General features: G+C 45.3%; 1 long non-coding RNA gene across 1 annotated transcript; it reads right to left on the bottom strand.

Moving 5' to 3' along the window:
- Positions 1-27,441, bottom strand: LOC144094953 (uncharacterized). The gene is made up of 3 exons (XR_013306626.1): positions 27,314-27,441; positions 14,469-14,520; positions 1-146 (listed from the first exon to the last, which is right to left on the bottom strand). It is a non-coding gene; the product is annotated as an uncharacterized LOC144094953 (long non-coding RNA).

Raw genomic sequence — 27,441 nt, 5'->3', positions numbered from 1 at the left:
GCAGCCGATATTTTCGCTGACCTTTGTCTTTGCTAACCGGAGCGAGCTGCTTTGCACGGAAGCGGCAAGTGATTGACTAAGAAATAGGGGGTGTAGCATATACAATTTCTTGTGCATCTGTCCCCAGGTCTTTGTCCCATGAGGCACTAAATGGAAAGATAAAGAGAACAGTTAGAACGTAATTTTAAAGATATCAAAAACGCGATAACTTGCACATTTACACGTCAGCTGTACAGAGAGGAACAGGCATGAAAACAGAAGTCGCTAAAATGCTGAATACTGACATTGCAATAATCGCTTTTGTGAGCTTAAATTTGTAGCCAAGAAATCGATACAGTGATAAAAAGAGTCGCTGGCGCCGACTTACCATTCATCTTCTAGTCTCAATGTGCAGCATCAGAGCGAGGTATGCACCATTATAGAAATATGTAGTCTTTTGTGTTGGGTTTTATGACAGATAGGCAACTAAGGCCATCATGCGCCAAGCTGGAGGTACAGGAGAAGTTTTGTGGAGAATTTTATAGAAATGTGCAAAAATATCGGTGGTGTACAGTGCTTAAAAAGTTAGCGCTATCTCATCATGACAAAGAAAAAAGCTTTAGAAATGGGTACTATTAAAATCTTTAAAGAGGGACGGGTAACCTCAGCGGCCATCCTTGCCTGGGCACGTATCTGAGGATCCCAATCAGTTAAAAACCTCCGCCTATTTCTCCGGAATGTATTGTTTTTTTGTATTGCATTGGGTATTATGGCGCACAAGCAAGACAGGCTATCATGCGCCAAACACATGGTATAATTCCAAAAATTGCGTGTCCTCAGCGACAGTCCTTGTCCAGACAAGGACTTTGAGGAGCCCAGCAAATCAAAACAATGACCTCAGCCTTCTTCTCAGTCCTGAGAAAATGGGTGAGGTGCATCACAGAATGCGTCAATGCTTAGGGCAAAATTTTTATTGCGAAAGCAATACTACGCCAGGTCTAACTGCCCGTTGCGTATGCCGCGCTCCCCCCAAAGCCGGCGCTGCGCTTGGCAGGTGGTGTGACGTCAGCTCTCTCCGTTGCTATGACGACGCGTGACGTCAGCGTGCTCCCCTCCGCAGCTAGAAGAGAGCCGCTCGTCGAGTGTGCCGTCGCCCCCGAGCCGGCGCAGCGCGCCTAGCAGGTGGTCTCTCCGTTGATGTGACGACCTGCTCACTTTGCGCTCGCTCCGTGGTGGCTTCACTGGGATGAATAGCGATGCGCTACGCGTTGGTTGGTCAGTCTCTCCATGGAAGTTACCGACGAAGAGTCTATATCTGAATCTAGTTGCTCTACTGCTTCGGAACAGTTAAATTCTAAGGCGAAAGCTAAGCAAGCTTTCGCAATTCAACCAGGTTTAACCAGAGATAACCCATAGGCAATTTTTAGAATTAGTATTTCTGTGATATTTTAATTTGTTTAACATCGCCGCTTCTTTCATAAAACTAAAAACAGATGAAGTACCCAGAAGTGGTTTATCTCCTAAAAATAAGTTGGGGTGGAAGGGAATGCGTTCATCGTAACATAGTGTAAAATATTTTTTTCTTAGCCGTTCGAGTTCTGTGAACGAGATTAAGATGTGATTTACTGTGATCTCATCTACACATCTCTCACATAAAGGTTTGTCTTGTTTTGTCGGTAGAAAGTTATGTGTTAGGTGTTTGTGTCGGATGCGCAGGCGGCATAAAATTGCCTCTATAAAACGCTGCTGATGCTCCACTGTCCCAGAATATGCTTTACTAAATGTAGTTTGTTATTTTCTTCAATATTTCATGTAGGCTGCCATTTTTAAGTTTATTTTTTACTAATTTTACGCAATCAGCATAGGGTATACTTAAAGTCCTGACTTCCTTACATCGAGCTTGAGCAGCGCACGCGTCAGCTCTCTCGTTTCCGATAATTCCTAGATGGTTTGGGATTCAACAGAGCTTAATTACATGTCCTTGTGTTTCAGCAGTTATTATGTTGTGTATTATATCTCCTATTAAAGGTTCTCTCACATTTCTGGCGTTCAGTGCTGTGATTAAACTCGATGAGTCCGTTTATATAGTGCTGTTTTGAATGTAATTTTTGACTGTTTTTGATACAGTCACCGAAATGGCATAAGATTCGGCTGAGAAAATTGACGCGCACTGTTCAACCTGACTACGTTTTCTCATTTATCTTGCACTACAGCCCTTCCAACGTAAAGTGCTGTTTTAGAACCGTCTGCATAAAATTCCGTGTATTCTTTGTATTTTCGTCTATCACCAAAAAACCTTGTAACATGTGTTCGCGTGGAGTTTGCTTTTTATGAAGTTGTGTCACTGTGTAGTTTCCTGTAGCGGGAAAGGTGTACCAAGGTGGCAGTGGTTCGGGTCTCTGGGTAACATCAGGTGGCGTGTGAAGAATACCTAATTCGTGGCAAATTTTTTGATAACGGAGGATAAGAGGTCTCGTTACATTGTTCTTTTTTTTACTGAAAAACTGCTTAGATGGCGACTTTGCAACTATACAGTAGCAGAGATGTTTTGGTAGTGAACAGATGTTTAGGACATATGCACATGTGAGCATGGCTCTTCTATCTACGAGAGGTGGCACGTTACATTCTGCATATATACTTTTTATGGGCGATGTCCTGCATGCCCCGCTTGCAAGGCGCAGACCAAAGTTATGTACTGGATCTAATTGCTTCAGGCAGGATGGCCGAGCTGAACTGTATACTATGGACCCATTATCTAGGAAAGAGCAAACTATGCTGCGGTAGATGTGTAAAAGGTAGGTCTTTTAAGATATAAGCAGTTTTAAGATATTAATTGATCGAGAAACTTTCTTCTTCAGGTTCTTTATGGGGGGCAAGAAGGTCAGTTTTATGTCAAAAGTTATGCCCAGAAATCTGTGGTTACTCTTTACAGGTAATACGGTTTCGTCCAGGTGTAGTCTAGGATCTATCTGTAGGCCACGTTTAGTTTAGTTTAGTATATGGGGGTTTAGCGTTCCAAAGCGACTCAGGCTATGAGGGACGCCGTAGTGAAGGGCTCCGCAAATTTCACCCACTTGGGGTTCTTTGTTGTGCAGTGACATCGCACAGTACACGGGCCTCTATAATTTCACCTTCATAGAAATTCCGCCGCCGCGGCCGGGATCGAACCCGCGTCTAAGTAGCCGAGCGCCGTAACTACTGAGCCACCGCGAAGGGTGTAGGCCATGTTTGAGTGAGAAAAGAATAGCCAGTGGTTTCAGCGGGGAGAACCGGAACCCATTTCAATGAGCCCATGTTGCAAGTTTATTTATTGTTAACTGCTCTTGCTGCAATTGTCTTTCGCATGTTGATATGTTTGAGGACATGCAAGCTACCTGAAGATCGCCTACATAGACTGAATACATCAGGGATATTGGAAATATTTTACCAATAGAATTCATTTTAACAACAAAGGGAATCATCTATAAAATACTCCCTTGAGGCACTCCATTTTCCTGAATGAAAATTCTCGCGAGGGTTGAACCGAAGCGCACTTAGAACGAACGGTTGGAGAGGAAGTCTTTTAGGCAGTTCAACATCCTGCCACGAATGCCGAGTTCAGCCAAGTCCTGAAGAATCCCGAATCTCCATGTTGTATCATATGCTTTCTCTGAATCGAAAAAAAAAACCAGCAAAACAGTGTTGTTCGCGCACAAAAACTTCACGGACAGCATTTACAAGACAAACCAGGTAGTCTATTTGGGAGCATGTCTTTTTGAAACCGCACTGATGGACATCGAGAAGCTAACAGGCTTCCAGTACGAAGGTTAATCTGATGTTCACGATACATTCAAAGGATTTTGCAAGGCAGCTAGTGAGTGCTATAGGACTATAACTACTAGGAGAGGTTGGTGGTTTTTCAGGTTTTAAAATGGAACGATGATGGCCTTCTTCCAGGCTTCGGGTAGTTTACCCGATACCCAAACCTTAATAAGAAAACTTAAATGCCTCTACGGCCGGTTCAGAGATGTGGGACAGCATTTGATAGTTTATTCCGTCAGGGCAGAGTGCAGTCTCCTTACCAGCGGACAATACTGAGTGTATTTCTTGAACTGTACAAAAACTATTATATGGTTAATTTGTATATCCACTTGTAGGGAGTCTTTGTTTCTCGGCTCTGTTTTCGTACTTTAGAAATGATTCTGTGTAGTGTGATGAGCTGATAACTGCCGAAATATATTCACTTAAAATGCCTGCCTGTTCTTCGATTTTTGTCGGCATACCAGGGGCTGTTAGGAGGGGAAGTGTGAATGGGGAGTATTTACCATTCAGCTTTCGAACCTTCTCCCATATTTCTTTTGATGTTGTTGAGCTATTTATGGATGTTACGTAACTTTGCCACGAAGTCTTTTCGGCACTACGGCGGATATGTCAGGCTTCTGCTCTTGCCTTTTTAAAATTTAGGAAATTTTTTCTGCGTGGGGTACCTCCGAAAGTTTGTCCTTGTTTTGGTCTGTTTCTGTTTTACTATTCTACATTATTTCGTATACCAGGTTTTGTGATTTTGTTTCACCACTCCTGAAGATTGAGGTATATATCCAGGCGCGCAGCGGAAAGAATGCAGTTTGTGCCAATTTCATTAAGTTTGTCTATACTGAAGTTATTTGGATATATTTTTCCTAGGCTGGAATTTTCTTGAAACAGCGCCCAGTCGGCCAAATGGAGCTTCCAACGTCGTGGTTTTGGAGGAATGATTTGCGGAGAGCAAGTTACCTTGATAAAAACGGGTAGATTGTCGCTACCATACGAGTTGGCCAAGACATCCCATTTAAAAGCAGTAAAAAGAGAAGGAAATGTAGGAGAAAAATCTATGCAGCTCCATTTTCCTGAGCTTGGAGAGTAGTACGCGTGTTTGCTCTTGTTGAGTAGGCATATATTATTGCACATAATAAAATAATCTAAAATACGGCCGCTATAGTGTTCGTTTGTTCGCTTCCTCACAAATTACAGTGAGCATTAAAATCGCTGACTAACATATATTGCTCTGGTAATTGTTTTAAAAGGTCTTCTAAGTTATGAAGTGTTACTGTCAGGTATGGTTGGAGATATACGGAACATACAGTAATTGTTTGAAAACGTACTACAGATGCTGCAACGGCTTCAAATGTAGTCTGAAGCTTGACTTCACGAGTGGCCACACTACTTTGAACAACTATGGCAGTACCTCCAGAGAGCCTATTTGTTTGCTCTCGGTGGCGACGAAAGACTTTATATTTACTTAAAATATTTTTATGTTTTGATCCCAAGTTTGTGTACTGGAGACGCACAACAAGCGGGGAATATAAAGAAAGCATACCTTTTGTGTCACTGTAGTTTTTTTATATGCCTCGGCAGTTTCAGTGAATTAGGAACGCCTTATCTAATGACTTCTGGGGAAGTATTTAAAAATGTGTGCTTCCGGTTTTGTGGGGCCTGTTGCGCCGCCGCTTCTGCGGAGGCTGGGTACTGTTTATAGCCATCGCCGCCTTCGAGGCGATGGATGTCAGCGGGGAACCCGCGGAGGTACGGATATGTGGCTTCTCCCGATGGGAGGAAGCCGTGCGGCCTGTCGGCTCAGGAGCCAGCGAGCTTTTCTTTTGAGATTTCAGAGCAGCCTTGGCAGCACCTCTCACAGATGTGGATGACCCTGCCTGGGATGTGGCCTGAAGTTGTAGTGGTGTATCACCGCTCCCACTAACATTGGGTTTGCCAGAGTGCGCCGTCAGGTGCACTTCTGGGATGTCAATGGTGCGGACACCGGAGTTCCGTTCGGGTGGGGGACGGGGCAGGCACACATCAACAACGGTGTATTGTGTGCCCACTGTCACCAGACGCTGCTCGGCCCCCCGGCGCACGGCGTCAACATATTATTATTGGCAAATACAGTTGGCCGTGGGGCCGTTACAGTGGTGGGGCGTGACACTTTAGGAGTAATATGTTTCCTTTTCATTATACAGAAAGAGAAAAATACAAAATCATCGTCATCTACACAATCATATTTCTTGCAGCGCAATGAATTTTTTCCTACAGAAGCAGTGATAATAAACATTCACTTTAAAAACAGTTATTTCCCACAGAAAAGGAAGAAGGAAAACATTTCTACATTCCCGGCCTTCACCTTAGGCGAGATGTAACCACCAAGTGGTTAGGCGTATGGCATTGAAAAAAAAAAACTTTTAGTGCGAAATAGAGATAGGTTTTTCGAACGTTGTTGATGCACTGGACTGTAAGAGAGATGCTGGTAACTCATTCCATTCTGTTATCGTCCTCGGAAAGTGAGAATTAGCGTACACATTAATGCATGGGTTCGTGGTTTGGTAACAGTATTCATTGCTTGCTCTCAGATGTGTAAGTTGTTTTGGGACCAAGTAACGGTAGCTATTCATATTGAAGGACTTTCTTGAGAGCTGAAATAAACATTTTATAGTCTTGTCATTCGGCGACGTCCTGCGAGAGGTGGCAATTGGAGAAGACGTAGCATCTCTGTTACAGAATCAGTACGCGTATTTCCGGACATTGTAAGTCGAGCTGCTGTTCTTCGCACACTTTCAAGTTTTTTTATTGAACCAGTTTCTACAGGATCCCATATAATACAAGCATATTCTAATATTGGTCGCACATAAGTTAAACAGGCAGCTCACTTGGCAGATTATGAGGCCAGTTTTAATCTTCGGCGCAAACACCAGAGTTTATTTTCAGCGGCTGAACAGATTCTAAGTATATGATCCTTCCAGTTTAGATATCTAGAAATGAGGACTCCCGGGTATTTAAGCGTTCATAATCTTGTAAGTGCGGTAGATCCGAGCATATAACAGTACTCATGGGCATGTTTGGTCCTGTTCATGACGCGGAAAACTACTATTTTCTCTTCACTGATTTCCATTTTCTAGCCTTGGCAGCATTTTTCGATAGCTACGAGAGCAACACTAAGTGCTTTTTGATTATCTGTAATATTAATACCACACTAGAGTAGGCAGTCGTCAGCGAAAAGTCTCACTGTAACATCTTTATTAATATCGAAAGCAATGTCGTTAATATGGAATAAAAATAAAACGGCACCCATGACAGACCCGAGAGGTACAGCGGAGGTCACGCTTAATTATTCTGATTTACTACCATTGATTTCGACAAATTGAGATCTTCAGCTTAGATAAGCTGATATCTAGTGCACCATTTTATGAATAATTCCCATTAATAGTAATGTCTTAATTAAATCCCTGTCTTGGACTCTGTCGAAAGCCTTTGACTGGTCAAGGCATATTGCATCGATTTGTTTCATGTCGTTCAGAGCCTTCGCGAAGTCATTAACTCTCTCTACTAGCTGTGTTACAGTTGTCAACTGTTGCCGAAAACCATGCTGATTTGGAAACAAAGCTTTTGAAGATTCAAGATATATATGGATTGCCGTTGATATTATGTGCTCCAGAAGCTTGCAACAATTTAAAGAAATTGGCCTGTAATTTTCAACTGCCTGCCGGTTTCCAGTTTTGTCTTTTTGGACCACTTTAGCGGTAAGCCAGTCATTTGGGACCTGTGTCCGTTCGATTGAGGTTTTGAATATAATGATCAGATAATGGGTTGACCATTCCGCATACCTGCCTCTCATATTTATCAGCCGAAAGGAGGGTAGTTGGTGGTTGCTTTAGTTCATTCAGGTTCATTCCGGAATTTTGGCTCGGCGCTCCTTGAACTCATCCCAGAAGAAAACACCTGGACGTCTCTTCATTGAACTTTTTTTGCCTCAGGGTAAGATATATTTTCTCGTACTTTCACATTGATTATTTGTTTTTCTTTTTTTGAATACATCACAGGTTTGTGAGCAGTTTGCATGTGGACCTTTGCAATTTGCACATTTTGTTTCCTTTGATTGGCACTTGTCTGTATCATGTTCAGTTTCGGCACATTTGGCGCAGGTCTGCTTGTCTCTGGATGTCTTGCTGCCATGTCCAAACTTTTGGCATCTGAAACATCTCCTAGGGTCAGGAATGTATGGGCTCACTGGGCACCTGATGAATGCAACCCAGGCAGACTCGACCAAGCGAGTGCTGCCGCAAATAGCACGATGTGAGGAGTTGTTTTTTCTTCTCCTTTGCGCCTTGTAGTGATGCGGCGAAGGAACATTACGCCTTGATCTCGCAAATTCTCGAGGAGCTCGTTTTCATCCTCTGTCATTACCAGCTGCTCAGAAGTTACTCCCTGGACGCTCATGCTTCTGTGAGGTGTTACGGTATTGTCACGGTCAGCAAGTTTCTATTTTTTGAGTAATGTATCGCTCTGCTTTTTTTACTTTACCCGTAGAAGGATATCTCCGGGTGAGAGTTTTTTTGCTTCATATTCCTCGCCTATGATAGCCACTAGCCACTTTTGTGTTAGAAACACTGATTGCGCGGCCACTGGAGCGTTTTGCTCAAAAGCGTAGACTATCAGGAACTCTGGGAAATTTTCAGCAGATTTCGAAGTTGGAACTTTGATTTCTTCGGTGCGGTACCGTTTCCGGTTCCGATCGTCTTTTTTAGAGGGACAAATTGAGAATCCATGCAGCATGTATGAATTAAGGGCTCCTATTCTGTCACTTGTGCTTCACCCTTACAGACACAAGAATGTCCCGGAGCACCCCACTTGGTATAAAAATGGGGAGCCCGTCTGGTGGCGCCAAGCATCATCACCTTGAGACTCAAGGTGCCCTTGCGGGCTTTCTTAGGAATGAAAAAGTGAGTGAGGCACATAAGGCGGAGCACTGGGTCATGATTTACACTCCTTAAAGAAACCTGCTTTTCTTAAATTTAAAAGCACAAGATATGTCCACAATGGCATTATCCCCTTGGAGAAGCACTGAGCGAAAAGGAACGCATCGATTCTCAACCGAAGAAAAGCACTTTTTCCTTGCCTCCTCAAATTTCGAGCATGAAATTAAAATGTGATTTACTGTAAGCTCATTTCCACATCTAAAAATTTGTTTTTTTTTCTCGTTACCAGAAAGTCGTGTGTAAGGTGTGCGTGACCTATACGGAGATGGCAGATAATGACTTCACTGAAACATTCCTGGTGGGCACATGACTTCCATTCGCCAAAGACTTCCTTTACCAAGTGCAGTTTGTTATTTATTGCAGTGCTCCAAGCGGATTGAATTTTTTCCTTGCTTTCAGATGTACTAAGTTTATACAACCTTTATAGGATATGTTTACATTAATTGCATGTCACGAGCTTAAGCAGCTCAGACGTGTGCTCTTTCGTTGCCTTTGATAGCGACATGACTTGGTACAGAGCAGTCTTAAGTTTTCTTCTCTAGCTATAGCTGCTGCAATGTGGTGTGTGAGGTCGCCAAGCAGTGGATTTAGTGTAATTCTAGAGTGAAGAACTGTAAGCTCGCTTAGCGAGTCAGTGTAACTATTACTGTTGGCGAGACTCTCATTTGCTATTTTTTCTACGGCTACACAATGGCGCAATATTAAGTAGTGAAGAAGGATACACACTGTATAATTGTTACTCTTTTACACCGATTTTCTTGTACCACGGCGCTTTCAACTTAAACATCTGTGTTTGAACCACCTGTAAGAAGACTGTAAAAGTACTGTGCTTTTCATCGAGTGCAAGGAATTCCTTTATTGTATGTTGTTTTAAAATTTAGTTTTTTACAGAACTGTGTAAGAGTGAAATTATAGATTTCAGGGAAAATGTACTATGGTTGCAGTGGATGTAGCCTTCGACAAATGTTTGGCAATGTATCTAGTACGCCGAGGTTCTGGCGCATCTCTTCAAATCACAAGTGGAATGGCCGGGTAGCTGGTTGTTTGTTGTTGAATAGTTTTCTAGAAATGCACTTTATACCTGCACGCTGTATTAGCTCGCTATGCTGAAAAATAAAAAAAAATTCAAAGACCCTCGTTCAGGCTTAAAATACAGATGTCTACCTCATCGGTCTTTGGTGTAAAAGGCGTGATCCTAAGAATCGATGATCGAGCAGAAAATGAAGTGCACAACTTCTCTTCCAGCTTTATTTGCGCAGTTTTTCATGAAATTAAATTTATTGGAGAGGGATGAGCACACCTTTCCCGGTGTGCTGATGAGGTAACTATTCTCCACGGTATTGTACTGCCTTTTGTCACGGTAACAGTCGAAGTCTCATTAAGCCTTCGAGAAACCCCCGGGCAGTTCTTCGAATGTATAACCGCAACACGCACTGTTCCTCTATCACTTATTTAAAACGCCAATGATATCAGCTTGCTGTCACGTTGCGATGTGACGACAACTTCGACCACAGGAACAAAAACACTTGAATCACAATACCTATTGAAGACAGCCATGGTTGAGAAGCAGAAGGAAAAGACCGCGGTCTCCTGCCGTGGCGTGGCTTATTTCTACACCGCTGTCTCTCGGTCAGGCGAACAAAACCTCATTTTCGTTCCCCAACAGCTTACGCGCAGGATGGCACACAGCGAATATTCATCGTTCGTCGCCACAGCATCACACAACTTTCCGCACGCATAACACAGAGTAAACTAAAAAAAGTACGCATTAACCCGTCACGATATCAGCGCGACAGATTAGCGCCAATGGCGGCCGCCTAGACTTCCGTCTTCCGAATACCCTATCGCAAGTGCCGATGCGCCTCATGCTAGGCCGGATAAGAAGCTGTCCCATCTGATTATGTGGAAATTTCATGGCTGATAATACGCTTCGAAGGTCTCTTATTATTCCTCGCTTACCGAGTCTACCAAGAAGTGCGCCATAATTGGGCACACTTTACGGAGTGCTCTTAGGTAAATGCTAATCTTCGGTCAGCTATGCAAAATCAGCGCACAGCACTGGTTTATGGGCGCCTAAGAGTTTTCCGTGTGTTCTGCAGAGTTCGGCCTGAGGCATTAAACTATCCCTGCCATAGACGTTACTGGGATGCAACAGGTTTGCCGATTATTGAAGTAATATTTCTGCGATTAAATACTTTTACCACCTTCTGGAACATTCTCTTTCATTTCAGTGATGACCCGCCGCGGTGGCTCAGTGGTTACGGCACTCGGTTGCTGGACCAAAAGACCCGGGTTCGATCCCGGCCGCGGCGGTCGAATTTCGATGGATGCGAAATTCTAGAGGCTCGTGTATTGTACGATGTCTGTGCAGGGTAAAGAACTGCAGGTGGTCGAAATTTCCGGAGCCTTTCACTACGGCGTAGCTCATAGCCTGAGTCGCTTTGGGATGTTAAACCCCGATAACCCATAAACCATCATTTTAGCGATAACGCGTTGACGACCCGCATGATTTCCAAAGCTGCTGGTACGCTAAAAATGAAACTGCCCGTGCATCACTAATAGTAGGCAGCACACTGATTAAAAATATGGAAAGCGTTTTCATTAGATTCCAAAGCAAATATGAGAAACAAATGGAAAGAGAAGAGATGGAGAGCGTGAAAGTTGACAAAAAATATAATAAAAATACACAAACAAATCGAAATCCTGCTTCGCACATACATAAAGTAAGGAAACTCTAACCTATGCTTCCAGCGTTGCTGGTAGATCAACACCATTACATTGCCAATGAATGACCCAGTAACAGAACATTAACGATGGAAAAAGAAAAAAATACTGGTGAATAAATTTGCTAGAGCCATTAAATGCAGTCTGCATAGTGTTAGACTTTGGGCCACCGTTCTTTTTTTCTGACCCACCTGTTCATTTCCAGGGAGCTTGCGGTACCCAGAGAACGGGAAACTCCCAGGCACAGTTATCCTACCCAATCAATGAAGGCTATTACTCGTCCTTTTAAACTTCGGCAGAATTGAAGAGACCGATATTAAAACGTGAGAAGTATTGTCAATTGATTAAACTGACTCCTACTAGCGATTTAATCCAGCTCATGTTCGATTACTCCTCCATGAACTGGCGCATAGCTCAATGCCCTTATTTAGAGAGGTACCTGCGCTGTCTTCCGGGAAGCTGTGTCATTTTCATCGCGCCCGAAGCAAACTTTTAAACTCGGAGGTTGTAGTTTACGTGAGAGTAAATTACTATCCTATCCGTTCTTGCAGAATCATGGCAGACTATCGTAATAAAAATTTTCTCTGCATTTCCGGTTAATTCTTGTGGTTTCAAGAGTGGTAGCATCTCCCGTGCGCCTTATCTGCTTGTCGACCGAACTGGAGCTTTTTCAAGTGAGTGAGGCTGTCGTCACTTGCACTTTGATTTGTATTCTAGTGTGTTTCCTGGCTGCAACGCTCCGCCGCTTACATCGTCGTAGTCTTACTGAAGCCAATATTCTAGGTATTTGGACTAAATCTTCATTGCAGAGGACAGTTCTGTAAGCGTTTTTCAAGTCTTTGAAGGACTAAGTCGTGATTTCAAGTCAATAAACTTTCCGTGCGTGCCCTGTGTATTCTGTTAGTAATGGCCTACGTACGCGTGGAAAATTGATCTATTTTTCCTCTTTCCCCTTTTCATCTCTCCCTCCGTTCCCCTTCCAACGTGTAGGGTAGCATACTGGGCGTCGCCTAGTTAACCTCTCTGCCTTTCCGTTCGTCTTTCTCTCTCTCTCTCACGTATTCATTTATTCAAATATCCTAAAGGCCCTCCGGGGAGAGTACTACATAGGGGGGACACAAGAATCACTTTGATAACACTTTGCTCTAAAAGGTGCAGCAAAGAGATAAACTAAAAATGAAGACGCAATTTTATGAAGAACATAAAAAAACATCAACAACTACACTAGAGCGCAGATACAAAAGCGTAAATTCAAACAGCTGAGATTAAAAGTACAAAAACAACGCAGAAAAAAATGGAAAATAAAATCTGAAAGAAGGTAGTGGTATTCGAGGGAGCACAAAAGAAGGATTAATAACTTTGTAAAAGTACAGTGGTGCACAGGGACGTCACATTCTGATGTGAGTATGCAGCATTTTGTGAAATTTTCCTGGGTGAACCTCGGTATCAGTACCCGAGTTACTTATGGATCTAGGTGTGAGTGACTGCGCTTAAAGAGATGACTGACACGCTGGGCGCTTGAGTTTATAAGGATGATCACGGCGAGGGAAAATGATAAGGCAAGGTAGCTGAAAAAACTCGTCATGCAAAACGTCGTCGTGATAAAATTTGTGAAACAGAGATAGGCGAGCGTGTTTTCGTCGTAGTGATAGGGGATCTAACTCGGTACGATTTATTAAACACCTAACACTGGTGTACTAGGAATGGTCCCAAAAAATGAAGCGAACAGTACAGCTTTGCAGGGATTTAACGTTACGTATGATGTAATCCTGGCTCGGGTCCCAGATTGCAGATGCATATTCAATTTTATGTCTAATAAGGTGGTGTATGGGAGTTTTTTCAAGTGTGAGTGTGCTTGATTTAGTCTGTGTTTCATGATTCCGAGTGAGCAATTAGCAGTTGCAAGAGTAACGTTGATGTTATGATGCCATGTTAGATCCGTTTGAAAATTTACTCCTAGGTATTTGTATGTTATAGTAAGCTCGACAATATTGTTATCTTTAACATATGAGCTTAAAATGCGGGAAGAGGAACGTGTAAATGACATGAACTCAGTTTTGGTATGATTGAGGGTCATTTTCCAGTCTGGACACCACATAGTAATCGCGTTTAGGTTTGATTGCAACGCTTGTTGGTCAGTTTTAGTAGTATTTTACGGTAAATATCACAGTCATCGGCGAACTGTCTTAGTCGGGACGAGCTGCAGGGAAGAGATAAATCGAAAAGTGGCACGGCTACAAAATAGCGCAGAAAAACAGACGGGCAACAGAGAAGAGACAACACGGGTGTTACTAAAATTAATGGTTATATTTCAAGCCGAGCAAAAAATAAAAAGCGCCGAAAACATAAGAATTGCCTAACAAATTATCTCATAGAGCGCAGTTAACGGTGGTAGTAAAGCTATCTATCTAGGCAGGCAATCTCCTCAGCTAGAAAGCTTGCAGAAGATGCGCTAACGCAATCCGTATCCCTTTTACGGACGGCGAAGGCTTCGAATATTTCGCACGTAAAGTTCTTCCTAACGTAGCATCAAGGCAATGCACTCGAGAAGGTTTGCCTTGGACTTGCCTTCTAAGAGTCCTCTTTGCAATATTGGCAGTTAAGCGTGACGTTGGTTTTGGGTGCTGATGACCTCAGTGACTCGGCGCGCTCTATGAGGCGATCATGTAAGAGTAGCGCTCGTGTTGTTTCTTCTCTTCTGTGCGTGCCATTTTTAGCGCTAATTTTGTAGAGTTTTGCTCCTAGCCTAATATCATGCGCCGCCGGAAAAGCTTTTTTAGGGTGGTTTTGTACCCCTTGTGCAGAATAGAATCCGTACTTGTCCATATATTGCAAATTTTCTTTCAGTTGTCTTTTCTAAGATAATTGAACATTTCTGAAGTTCAATCACTTATAACTGCTTCGTCCACACTTCAAATTTTTCTTTGAAAGACAAGTCGTGCAGTGCAATTTTCGCTTAAAAATACAGTCCTCGTTCTTGTAACCTATGAAAACTCTTACCAGTTTTGGACAAGAGAACCGGGGGACTACTTCAAGTCTGGGTGGCATTGAACTGAAAACAGAGAATCGTACGTATAAGTTTCTAAGGCCCCGAAATGAAAAAAAGGCCATTTGTCTTGTTCATTTCTAACCACTTTCGAATTTGCAGTTTTCTCTTGCTCTAACTAGTAAGCACAAGATTTGCTTACAAGGAGCCATGACCCAATGTTTCGGAGCCTTTACCTAATTCTGAAGCAGAATACTCATGACATATGCATCACAATAAATACTTCTTGAATGTTATATAATATCTGTTTAGATGTCGGTTAGGCATAATTTCTGTGATTCAATATCTGCGAATACAATAATGAACAACAGATGAATAAGCACCTTTAGCAAGTCATATACGCCTAGAATCTTATCTTCGCAGATGAAAAATACGGACAACAAAAAGGAAGCCAGAGGAACTATCATCTCCAAGTCTTTTTTTTTTTTTTTGAAGCACTGTTTATTGCCTCAAGGCATAAAAACTATGAAGTGAGAGATGAGTAAGATGCTTAAATAAATGAAGAAAGGTGGGTTGATTTGATGAAATCAAGAAGTGAACGATGATATAGACCCTGTGTCCAGGCAATATAGCAATACAGATTGTCCGGTGAGAGTCCCACTGCCGCCGGGTGCCGAATTCTCGTCGGCTTCAGCGCCAGGCAGTCCCAACAGGTGGTGGATATCCGCCTCACAGTCTCTGTTCTTGCATACTGGACACCCGGAGCCGGGATATAAATCTTTGAAATGCGGCCACTTGCGTGTCACAGCTGGAGTTAGGGCAACCCCGACCCCTATCCTCCGAAGCGCAACCTCCTCTGCAAGGGTAAGACCACGGGGGTGGGTTACCGCACACGGAGGAGGGATTAGCCACGGGTGCGGCACCGGAGGTGTTCCTTTCCTGTTAAAAGGAGGGTAGTGTCATCCAGAGTGAGGACTCGAGGCAAAGACGAGGTTGCGGTCAAAAGGCGGGTCGCCGAATCTGCGCGGCTTTGTGCGCTCAGGAGGTCACCCGGGACCCACTCAATACGGATTTGCCGCGGGATAAGTGCCGCTAGACGATGGATGTCTTGGCAGATTTCTGGGGTGCGAAACGACGATTCCGCGCGGGTAGATGATGGCCGACGTAGATCAGTTGGCTTGCTGTCGCTTAGCTGCAGAAAATTCCGAGGAAGAACTGGCGGGGGCGGCTGTAGAATGGAGTGCGATGAAGCATATGCCCTGTGTGCAAACGTTGTGTGTGTAAGGCTTGACTTCAGGCGGCGAGCATCGCGCCGTTGCTGCACCAGCTCATCTAGTGTATTCAGCTGCACATGTTCTTGGAGCGCCACGATCGGGGTAATGCGGGGAAGGCAAGTGATGACTCTCATTGCCTCTCGATTAACAGCTTCTAGACGATCCCATTGAGCCGTCGTCAAATGCTGGAATTAGGCTTGGTAAACGAGGCGCGGTTGCACAACCGCCCGCACCAACTGCCGTGCAACATAAGAGCGGGCTCCGCATGTTTTAGGAGCAATGCTTCTAATCAGACCCAACGCCTGAATTGCGTGCTTTTTAGCCCGAGAAAGCCAAGCAGTACCTGTTCCTGCCTCGTGTATTGTCAAGCACAAGATTTGTACGGTCAAACTTTCATGAAATGGAGCTCCGGTTAGATCGAGACGAATTGATGTTGCAGCCAGTTTACGGTGCCCCAAGCGGTTGGCGACTGACATGAACGTGGTTTTGCTCACTGAAAGCTGGAGACCAATTGAAGAAGCAAAAGTCAGCGTAATATCTATGGCTGATTGTAGGCCTGCTGCTTGAGTCATCAGGTCGTTGTGAGTGCTCCACACCGTTATATCATCAGCATACAATAAGAACTTAATCTGAGAGACATCATGTAAGCGCCAAGTAAGGGGAATAAAAGGAATATTAAATGATGTTTGCGATAACACCGATTTCTGGGGAACACCGCGAAGAGGCACAAATGATCCGACAGCCTCACCACCGAGGCGTATGGCAAAGTGTCGGCCTTCAAGGAAGGATTTAACAAAATTGCGCACTCTAACGAGGAAATGCAGCATGTCAAGCGATTCCAGGATGGAAGCATGACTGATATTATCGTACGCCTTTTCAAAGTCCATGGCCAGTACAGTACGTACATTGTGGCTGCGAGTTGAGGCCAGATTTGCTGACGCCAAGACAGCCGGTTCATCTTCTGTACCTATGGACGTACGAAAGCCAATTTGGGGGTGATGGTAGAAACCATCGTGCTCAAGCCACCACGACAGTCGTGTGGCAAGCATTTTTTCGGTAAGCTTGCATAATGTTGGCGTAAGCGCTATAGGCTGGAAATTTCCGAGGTCTGTCGGCGGCTTCTCCGGCTTTGGTATGGGGATGACAATAGCCGATTTTTAGGTTTCTGGTACGACGCCTTCTATCCATACCTTGTTAATGGTGTCGAGGAGTTGAGGCAGTGCAGCGGAAATTAAGTTCTTGTAAACCTCGTACGGAATGGAGTCCGGGCCGGGCGCAGTCTTCCGACGGGCCTCGTCTATTGCTGCAAGCAACTCGGGCATTGAAAATGGGCTTGCAATTCCCTTGGCATCGGCTGTAGATGGGAGCTTATCGACATATGCTGGAAAGGCAGCCAAGGGGGCTCCTATGACCCTTGGAGGCAACACATCATACTTGGGGAAAAACTTCCGCGCTGCCTCTCTGGTGAAATCATCCGGAGCTAAGTTAGCTGCGAAGCATGCTGCGGCCGCTGCGTCAGGACGACGGGAACCATGTTGCATCGCACAAAACGTTCGCCAGAGAGCAGCATTCGATAACTTTGCCAATAACTGCTCAAACCACGCATGTCACTGCCGTCGCGAGAGATCGCGTTCATATCTGCGAGCCTTGGCAGTAAGGTAATTCAGCCTTGTCCGTGCTTGCGCAGAAGTTCGGTCTCGGGAAGCTGCCATCTCCGCTTGTCGGCGAGCAGCCCACAGGTTAAGCAGACCAACATCTGGGGCCGGGCGATTCACGTCAGTCCAGGTGACAGCAGTAGCCTTATTCAGTGCAGTTTGTATGCAGTACACAAGTAGTGTAGATGATTGCAGAGATAGATCTTCGACGGTGGTGCTAAACGTGTCCTATTTGACCACAGAACACCTACGGCGTAATCGGCGGGCCCATGATGAATGGAGACCGATGATGATAGGATGGTGGTCACTACCCCAACAAACACAAACCCTCCTCAAATTCTCCAAGAAATATCCCATCAGGACATTTGGAATGTCCCCAGGAGGTTCTAATTTTTCCCGAAGACGTCCAAAAAACGTCCCCACAACTAGCAGTGTCCAAAAAGTTGTACGTCCCAGGGACAGCTCCAAAAGGTTAATGCTAGATTTCTCGGCTCTAGCTCAATAAAATTATTTCTTTTTCATGCAGACTTAAGGCATCTAAACGCACGTATGTGCCAATTTTCAGACACATGCTTACGCTACAGGTGGTGTAATACATCTGTCAACTCGCGTGAATGCTTTCTGGCTAGGACATTCAGACTTACCTGTTTACATGAAATGTGCTTTAACAAGGTGAAAATTTGGGCTTGTTGGTGCATGATCTTGTGACCGGAGCAGCACAGCACGAGACAAAAAATAGAGAGGCGGGACACGACGCTGAATAACAACCAGATTTTTAATGCACGTTAGTCGACTATATACATATCGCTCGTATAAGAAGGAAAAGAAAGAAGCATGAAAAACGCATAAGATGTACACGTGGTGAAATATTAAGACATTGCACGCAGATAATCAATTTATCTGTCACGAAGCGCTATTGAAGGTATGCAGACGCATATGTCGCTCTTTGGTCGGATGTTGAAGGCTTCTTCAATCTGCCTGATTCGTTGATCAAATTATGACGGGATGACCATTGTGTTGATAAGCTGCGGAGCGCATTCATGCTCTCTGCAATGTTTTGCTAATTCACTGGAGATGACGCCCTTTAGAGATCTTTTGTGGTCTCGAAGCCGTTTATTCAAACAGCGCCTGTTTGACAAATGTAGGTGAGTCCGGATTGAGGTATTTCATAAACCCCGCTTTTCACACATTTCACATGTTTTTCAGGTGTTTTTTTTGCATTGATTTTTTTCTTTGCTCGCTGTTGACTTTGGCTCACAGGCTCCTTAACTTGTTGGGTGTTGACATGAGCACTTTTACACCAGCTCTTGCTCTTACCCTTTTGTGACTGTGGGAAATGCCAGTAATGCAAGGAAAGACCGCGCACGGCTTCCTTTATTCTGATGTGGTTTTGACATCTTTTCTGCCTCTAGGTGCTTGCAGAATCCCTTCTGCGACACTGGATAGCAGTCTCGTCGGGCAACCTGCTGCTTTCAGCTGACGGTTCTGGGTGTCAAAACTGCCTTAAACCTCATGATGACAAGATCTCGTCAATGCGGCTCTCATTTCTGTTTTTTCTACCCCCGCTTGATGATCTTGGAGTGCGCGGATCTGTAGGGGAGCAGTCCCTTCTAGCTTCGTGGTCCGTACCGCCAGAATATGTGAGCGCCTAGAAAGGCTAGTGTCAAGTCAAGAAATCGCATAACGTTGTTTTCTTGGAGTTCACTTGTTATTTCTAGTCCTAATTCTTCTAGTCCTTAGCAAAAGTAGCAATGAGAGCCGCATTGACGAGATACTGTCATCATGAAGTTCAAGGTAGTTTTGATGCCCAGAACAGTCGGCTTAAAGCAGCGGGTTACCCGACGAGACTGCTATCCAATGACGCAGAAGGGATTCTGCAAGCACTTAGAGGCAGAAAATATGTCACAACCACATCAGAAGAAGGGGAGTCGTACGCGGTCATTCCTTACATTAATGAAATTTACCTCAGCCTCAAAAAGGTAGGCGCAAGAGCTGGTGCAAAAGTGCTCATGTGAGCACCCAACCAATTAAGAAGCCTGTGCGCCAAAGTCAACAGTGAGCAAAGAAAAATCAATGAAAGAAAAAGGACCAAAAAACATGTGAAATGTGTGAAAAGAGGGTTTGTAAAATAAATCTGTCATGCGGACGCACCTACACTAGTCAAACAGGGCGCTTTTTGAATGAACGGCTTCGAGAGCACAAAAGATCCCAAAAGGGCGCCATCAGCAGTGAATTAGCAAAACATTGTAGAGAGCATGAATGTGACCAGCAGCTTAGCAACAAAATGGCGCTCACGTCATATTTTGATCAACGGACCAGGGAGATTGAAGAAGCCTTCAACATCCGACAAAAGAGCGACGTATATGCGTCAGCATACTTTCGATAGTGGTTCGTGACAGCGAAATTTATTATCTGCGTGCGTTGTCCTAATCTTTTACCACGTGTACATCTTATGCGTTTGTCATGCTTCTGTTCTTTCTTTATTGCACGAGCAAGATGTATATATTCGATCTAACATGGATTAAAAATGTGGTTGTTAGCATTGATTCCCGCCTCTCTATTCTTTGTTTCATGCTGCGCTGCTCCTGCCACAAGAACATAAAATGTGCCAAAATTTTACACATAAAGGAAATATGAATTCAAAAAGTCGCCCGATCCCGCCCATATAACAGGAAATAGCAGCGCAATACAGATGTAGTTTCAGTTTATTAGATGTGCTCTTTGCATTTAAATGAATGCAAACAGGAGATGCATGTGTATGCACCATTTAACACACAATGTACGGAGCACTACGACACCAGCAAATAATAATGGCCAAAATTTTCTCTAGCTCTGAGAAATCTGAAAAAAAATGGAGCAACAAAAACATAATACAGGCTGAAAGTTGATGCACCTTAAGCAAACATTCTAAAGGGTACAAAAGCATATATGCACACACAAAAGCAAACGCATGTACAGAGCAACCTGGGTGCCAAAAGAAAAGACGATATGGGCGTACGATACAGATACGCTGTTTCAGGTTACGGATATTCTGCAGGGTGAAACCTCCCTCTCGCTTTGACTCTCGCACGAGCCTCGGAGTAATCTTGAGCGTGTTATCAAAACAGAGAAAAATAATTCTACGAGGCGGAAATAAAAAAACCAGCATAAACCACATACCTTGACGACGTTGCCAACAGAAACCCGAGGATGAAATAAAATGCTGCAACTATATATGAGTACAACGCAGCCTTCTGTCCTGCGTCTTCTCACGGCACAGGGAATGCTCAAACATACGCGTTACATCCTCGTTACACCCCAGTTTTATTTTCTTGTGACTAAGCGTGGAGATAAGACTGCTTGGAGCAGGATGGAAAGGGGGGACGTCTTGAGGTAGGAGCCCTGGCTCGCTGTACTCATGGTACAGCAGACCACGCGTGCAGCACAATACGGCGTGGGAGGCGAGATCAAGGTGATCAAGGCACAAGTAATCCGGTGGGGGTGGGTTGGGAGTCAGCGACGCGAGCACAACACAAACTATACCGTTGCGACTCGACGGCATTGTAGGTAGAGCAGGTTAATCCATGGGCACTCGCAGCAAGAGTCTGGTGGGCTTCCGAAGATCTCTCCCGCCTATGACCGCAGTGAACGGCCACGCTGCCACCAACCACACGCCACAGTCGTCGGAGTGGCTGTGGGATGCAGAGTGCGCGCTAGGAGTGGCCCATTGCCTTGAAATCTGCTGCCGCGAACGACACCTGTAAGAGCGCCATTATGGTGTAGGGCCATGAAGTTGTGCAAAAGACTTGCGATGCGCCGCGCGCCGCTGCACCATTTCCAAAAGGAATTATGTGGGCACGCCAAGGTGCACGGTAAAGCTGCCATGAATCAGCAGCTACGAAGTTCACGACAGCCCAGTGATGAGAGCAAGAGCTGCTGCGCGCTGGGGCTTGCGCGAGAGCGGCTAGGGGCTGAGGGAATACGTGTGCGCAAGATGGCTTCCGTCCAGCGAGGAAGCCGGGCGAGCGACGGGAGGCCCATTACTGCGCCTCTGCTAGACAGCGGCGCAACGAGGACGGCTGATACTTGGAGATGCCTGGAGGGACCGCCGCACCGTGCTGAAGTTGAAAACACTATTGAAGACGGGCACGTTGGTGACCGGCGCTCCCGGCGATGCGATGAAAAGGCTGACCGCCGTCGCCTGCCTGCCTGCAGCATGGAGCCGACGGCCCACGAGAGAGATGCGGGGTGAACTGCGCTTCCTTCCGCTGGTCGAACAAACCTGTCTGATCTCTCAAAACAGCGAGTGCAAGCGCAAAACCTTCTCTCCCCGTAGCTTTTGGCCCGAGGGAGAGAGAAAAGGGAGCGAGGAGTCAATTTGTATTTTTTGTTGAAAAGCATTGGTCCCAAAAACGTTCTCCCAGTTACCTTTCTGGGACCAAAATGCTATGATTTTTTTTTGTTTCTGCTTAACACCCTCGAAAAAACGTTTTTAGGACATTAGTGGGCGCACATCTCCTTTGCTTGTGTTTCTATGTCCTGCCTCTACGGCCTGGAAATGTTCGATAAATGTTGCACTGGGACAGGGACATTCCATCCTTTCTGGGCGCTCCTCTGGAGGTACATTGTTTGCTGGGACCCCAGCAGTGTGGTTCCAGGTGCCACGATGGAGTCCCTTGTCCTGACCACCACGTAAGGTCCGGAGCATATGTTGGACTGCGAGCATGGCGCACAGTCCGCGTTGCTGAATCTGGATGGTTGATTAAAACAAACAGCGCTTTCGCGAATGCGTCCCTCACACGCCTACCACGGGGGCTTGAAATGGGGCACCCCCAGTCCGGACGAGGGGCGTTAAAGTCACTACCGACTAAAACAGTCCAACCTGGGTGCTGTCGTCGTAGAGTTAATGACCACCTCAGGTTAATGCGGGAGGGAGCTCCACCGGCAGGTCTTACATAGTATGACACGACCACAACAGTTGCCTTGGGAAGCTTCACAGCCACTGCGACTACCTCTCGATATGAGGTGCCCCAGTTTTCTAGAGAGAGGCGAACTTGAGGAAAATACGCATCAACGTACACCGCCGCCTTTCCCGGAGGGGCAACAGTGTGCACACGACGGTCGTTCTTTGAAGGAGATATGTATCCATTAAAGCCCGGAATGGATGGCAAGGCATTGGTTTCCTGCAGCATCAGGGCACACACCTGGAGCTTGTTCATGCGAAGTCGAGATTTGAGCTCTCCCAGCTTTGTGGAGAGGCCACTGCAGTTACATTACAGCACACCAGAACTACGTGTACTCGCCATTATCGATTAGGCTTCCAAGCGTTGTAATAGAATTGATGTCATGTTAGATAACTGGTTTACCATAAATCGGAGGAGGGATGTTGTTGAGTTATCCTGCAGTGATGCAGAAGACCTGGTAGAGTCGGCGAAAAACACATGAGGGCTGGATGTAGCCGAAGGCGCTGCAGCATTCATTGGCATGGAATGGGATTCCACTGGCTGTCTACGGCGAGCAAGCAGTTCCCGGCGTTGCCGTAGCTTAGAGACCTCGGCTAAAACACGTGAAATTTGGTCGCCAACTGCTGCCATGTCCTCACGCAGATGCTCCAGTAGGCTGTGCTTTTGTGGAGCTTGAAGGCGACGGCGATCCTTGCGCACTTTATCACTGTACGACTGTTGGCCAGGGGCTGCAGGTGGATTGAGCTCAGAAAGCTCCGCCCAGTCGTCTTCATCCCACCGAAGAGCCGCAAACCTGTTTGATGTGTATCGGGGCTCTGTTTTCATTCGGAAGCACTTGCTTAGGGATCCCACCCCGAACCTTCTCAGTTGCTGTCTGTTTTGTTGGGCAAGTTGGAGAGGTGATCTCGTGGTCGTCAGTCTTGCAATGTCCGCCCCTGTAAGACGGTGTGCCAGTGGCCGAGCCTCATCTTGCGTTGCAAAAGGGCATGATCGACGCATGTGCCTAGGTCTGAAACAGCTGTAGCAATAGACAGCACTCGGTTTGTAAGGGCGAGGCCGCAGAATACAGCCATAGTAGTGAAGTCGTTCTGGGAGAGTTGGTGGGCCCTGTAGAGTGACGATGCACGAGCGCCCCTTTCCCATATATCTCGCTTGGATGACACAGTGGGTTGGACAGTAGAGCTCACGCTGGAGGGTCGTCTGGTCTTCGGAAACGTCGACGTTGTAAACAACACAGCGTTGTAGGTCCGAACCTTCTACTAGGTACACCTGGACCGGCACTGAGATCTCGCTAGTAATCGATATGCACTTGAGCGTTTGCAGACGCTTGACAGCAGCCAAAGTCGGGAGCAACACAGCGATGGTATTAGATTTCGTTCTAGACGTGGAGCCACAAAAGCCTTTGGTCCCAAGACACGCGTCCAAGTTCGCCTGAAGAATCCTGTTCGGAATGTCTGTCGGGCTTTTGGCTGCCAAAGCTTTAATGGCCAGTTTATACGATACCGATCCCGATGACGGCACTGCCACCTGGTTGGCATACCCTGGGCAGGAACGCTTGCCTTGTGAGCGGCAGTTGGCAGAAGACGAATCCTGTGCAGTGTCCCCTGATGGGCGCTTTTGAGAACTGCAGGAAGCCGGTGGCACGGATGGAGGTGATGAAGACAGGTCCATTGGACAGCTCTCCTCCTGACGCAGCACGGTTGAAGCCCCATCCAGCAGTGGAGGCTGGGCAGCCATTGCTGAGTTCCGCCCAGAGGGCAGATTGCTCACGGGCTGAGGTGCATTTGGAGAAGGCGAAATGTGCGCTGCCGCCGATGGACCGGGAGCAGGGTCCGACGCCGGCGAAGCCACCTCTGCCAGCGCGTCACCGGTGGCTCTAGGCCTAGCCTCGGAGCCCAGTCCAGCTGCCGGGATGACTGAAGGACATTTGCTTACTGCCACCCATTCAGATGGCGCATAAGCCTCGGAAGCTTCCTCAGATGGTGCGAAGTGAGTTCTCTTGATATAAGGAACGTATTTATGCGGATGGCGAGATTTTTCAGTGGCGAGATTTTGGCCAGTGATAATAAGAGCAAAAGCACTTTCTGAAACTGTCGTCGCAATTTTGTTGCATGTCTTAAGTATCCCCAGATGAGATAGAACACCTGGTTACTACTATAGCTAGTGAGATTGCTCCCAAATGTTATAACAAAACAGAAAACCCATAATGTTCAATAATAGGCATTATGTTCTGCAGATGGAAGGTTCTCAGCTATATAGGCTAGACGCGAATGCGAATGAATTAGCCTCCGTTCTCACCCTGAAAGACAATTCATATATGTATTTCCCCACGGCGCTATCTGACATTACAGCGGGGTAGGGTAAACAAAAAGAGAAAACACGATATAAGCAGTGTCAGCCACAGAACAAATAAACTTAGTATGAAAAAAAACTTAGTATGAAAAAAAGAAAAAAAAAAGAAGCAATGTCAAACAGAAAAACAAAAATGCACGCCACCACGAAATTGCATTGGTCATCGTAACATAGAAAAAATATCATTAAACATAACACTAGCACTGTTTGAAGCAATTTGTTCCCGTCGCGTGTTTTTTGAGAAAAGATGACAATCGAAGGAAATCATTCTTGGAGGTGATTTCCCGTTCTTTGAAACTGTTGTCTACGCGGTCAGAGATATAGTGAGGTGCTGGTAAGTATTTCGTCTTTTGAATACGGACAGAACAATAATAAATCACGTGAAGAAAAATACGAGTTGCAACTGGTGTCGATAGATTTCCATTTGTTCCCATGAAGTCTTTTTTTTTTCAGTCTCCGCAGAAATATCTTTAGTGTAAGCGCCTGACGTAAACCGAGCAGCTTAAATTCTGTGCTCTAATTTGTTTTTGCCTCCTGCCGCTGGGTTGTCCCAACTTCTGCAGGCATATTAAATTATCATTATTGACTTAACATTGGAATTGCATATAATTCTTTAGTAGGTAAAAGAAAAGATCTGACATGCTACGGTTGAGGCCGAAACGCTTGAGGCCCGTGCTGTGTGCGATGATAGTGCACGCTAAAGAACACCAGTTGGTCGAAATTATCTAGAGGCCTCCACTATGGCGCCGCTCATAGCCTGAACCACTTTGCGAAGTTAAAACGCGTAGACCCCATTCATATTGCGTTGGGTTTGCGGAATAAAAATTTTAACGACATAGGTACTCTTCTGTACGACCTCAATTTTATTCATTTATGGCGAGAAAAATGGGTTCATGAAACGTACCGTTTAGAAATGTACATTGCTCCTTTTTTTTTCCAGGCCACCTAGCCATCTACCCCCCGAACGGCTTCATCAGAGTCTATATCATCATTAAAAAGGCCTTGGACTACATATTTACGCTACCCTGAAGTACAGAGCTTATATTAATGAAACAATTAACATCGCTGAGATCATGTTGGAATACATTTGACGCAGCTTTGGTAAAACACGTTCATCGGCTCAACTATCCTTATATGAAACACTGGGTCGCTCCAGACTCGAATGCGGCGCAGTAGCTCCATAGGGTCCTAAGGCAAGACTACCTCATCCCGTGCGGAATGAATCGGCTCTTTGCATGCTCTCAGATTACAACAGAACACCGAGTGCATCTCCTGTCTTGGTGAGTCTTAACCGGCCAAATCTGTTCTCATCGGAAAATTTTGGCGCTTTGTCTCTTTCGAAAAGTACTGAAACATCGACATTTTTCCAGTGAACTTACCTACGCTCCATATCTCGTTTTTCCCAAATTAATCATACTTGCAAGGTTGGTATTGTGTTACACAGAGCAAACGCTTTCTTTCGGTCATTAAAGACACGTACAGGCGTGGACATAAGTAAACGGAACACGCGATTTCTTTCTAAGTGCGAACACGTCTTCCCTATAGGGACTGAAGAAACATTGTTCGTCCACGAGAAAGCGCACGGGCGTCCTCTACCAGAATGCATACACCATTACTGGCAATTTCACTTAGACAACGCGTGAGAAATGTTGGAAGCCAATGGCGTGCTCCGTTTACTTTTGTGCGCGCCTGTAAAAACATCAGCAGAGTGGAATTGTCTATCCGCACCAACAGCCGCCATGCAAGATCCCTCCTGTTCATGAACGCCTTAACTAAATAGCGTTTTGAAGTAACCAAAGCAACTATTAAATTATTGTTAGCTCCATTATCAGTTTGTGTGAGTTTTTTTAATGCGAAAGCCTTTCCTGTGTCATGAGCGGTGTGTGCAGGACCTGTCAGCAGAGCGTGGTGGCAGAGCGTGTCCGCACAAAAATGGCCATTCGAAAAAACCAGAATTGCCGGGATTGCTGTCCTGTCCAGGCCCTCTGGGTGCCAGGCGTGCACGCAACGCATAGTTCATGAAGCGTGGTATTTATTACACGCGATTATATGCAGGAAAGAGCTATATACAGTATTAACAAAGTAAATCAGTTAGTCTGCTGGTTGAAGCGTGTTAGACGGGCACAGTGCGTTGGGGGTGTGTACTGATATTAGAAAACAATGACTTGCAAAGAAAGTTGCTGCCGGTCAGACGCAAGTGCTTTCGAATTTCCCCAATGTAACAGACTGGAGTGCTCTAAATTTTTTTTGTAACATTTCTCCTCTTAATGTCTTTAAGCGTTGCGGATATACGAAATAAATGAGTACTGTCTGCCAGCTGCCAGCTTGGAGAATAAATGCGGTATAGGTGGATTAACATTACACCCTTGTCGCGTTCCTCATCGTTCGCGACATGTGCAACTCTTGCTGTTTAAATCTATACCGCTGGTAAGAAGCGCACATTTCTTTTTCGGTTGACAGCATCACACAAGTGTGTATGCCAGTGTGAAAAATCGCAAAAAGTAGTCTCTTAGAATAACAAGCTTACAACTAAGCTCTGAATTTAACAATATTTCTTTGAACTCAAAGCACTGCATTACCAAGTATAGTGCTCATGCTGCTTCGTATCGAGTCGAAAATAAAAGATTATGCTTACTCTGAAGCCGCAACCAAAGCTAAAAGAAGACACACGCAAAGTAATTTCGACTGCATTTCGTCAACTTCCGAGTCGACTGCTAGGAACAAACGTTGGTTAAAAATGTGAACGTCGGCTCCCGTTGCGGA

Source organism: Amblyomma americanum, chromosome 6 (genome assembly GCF_052857255.1).
Source record: "Amblyomma americanum isolate KBUSLIRL-KWMA chromosome 6, ASM5285725v1, whole genome shotgun sequence".
Lineage (NCBI taxonomy): Eukaryota > Metazoa > Arthropoda > Arachnida > Ixodida > Ixodidae > Amblyomma > Amblyomma americanum.
The sequence above is the reverse complement of the archived record's forward strand: the minus strand, read 5'-3'. Positions and strand labels throughout refer to the sequence as shown.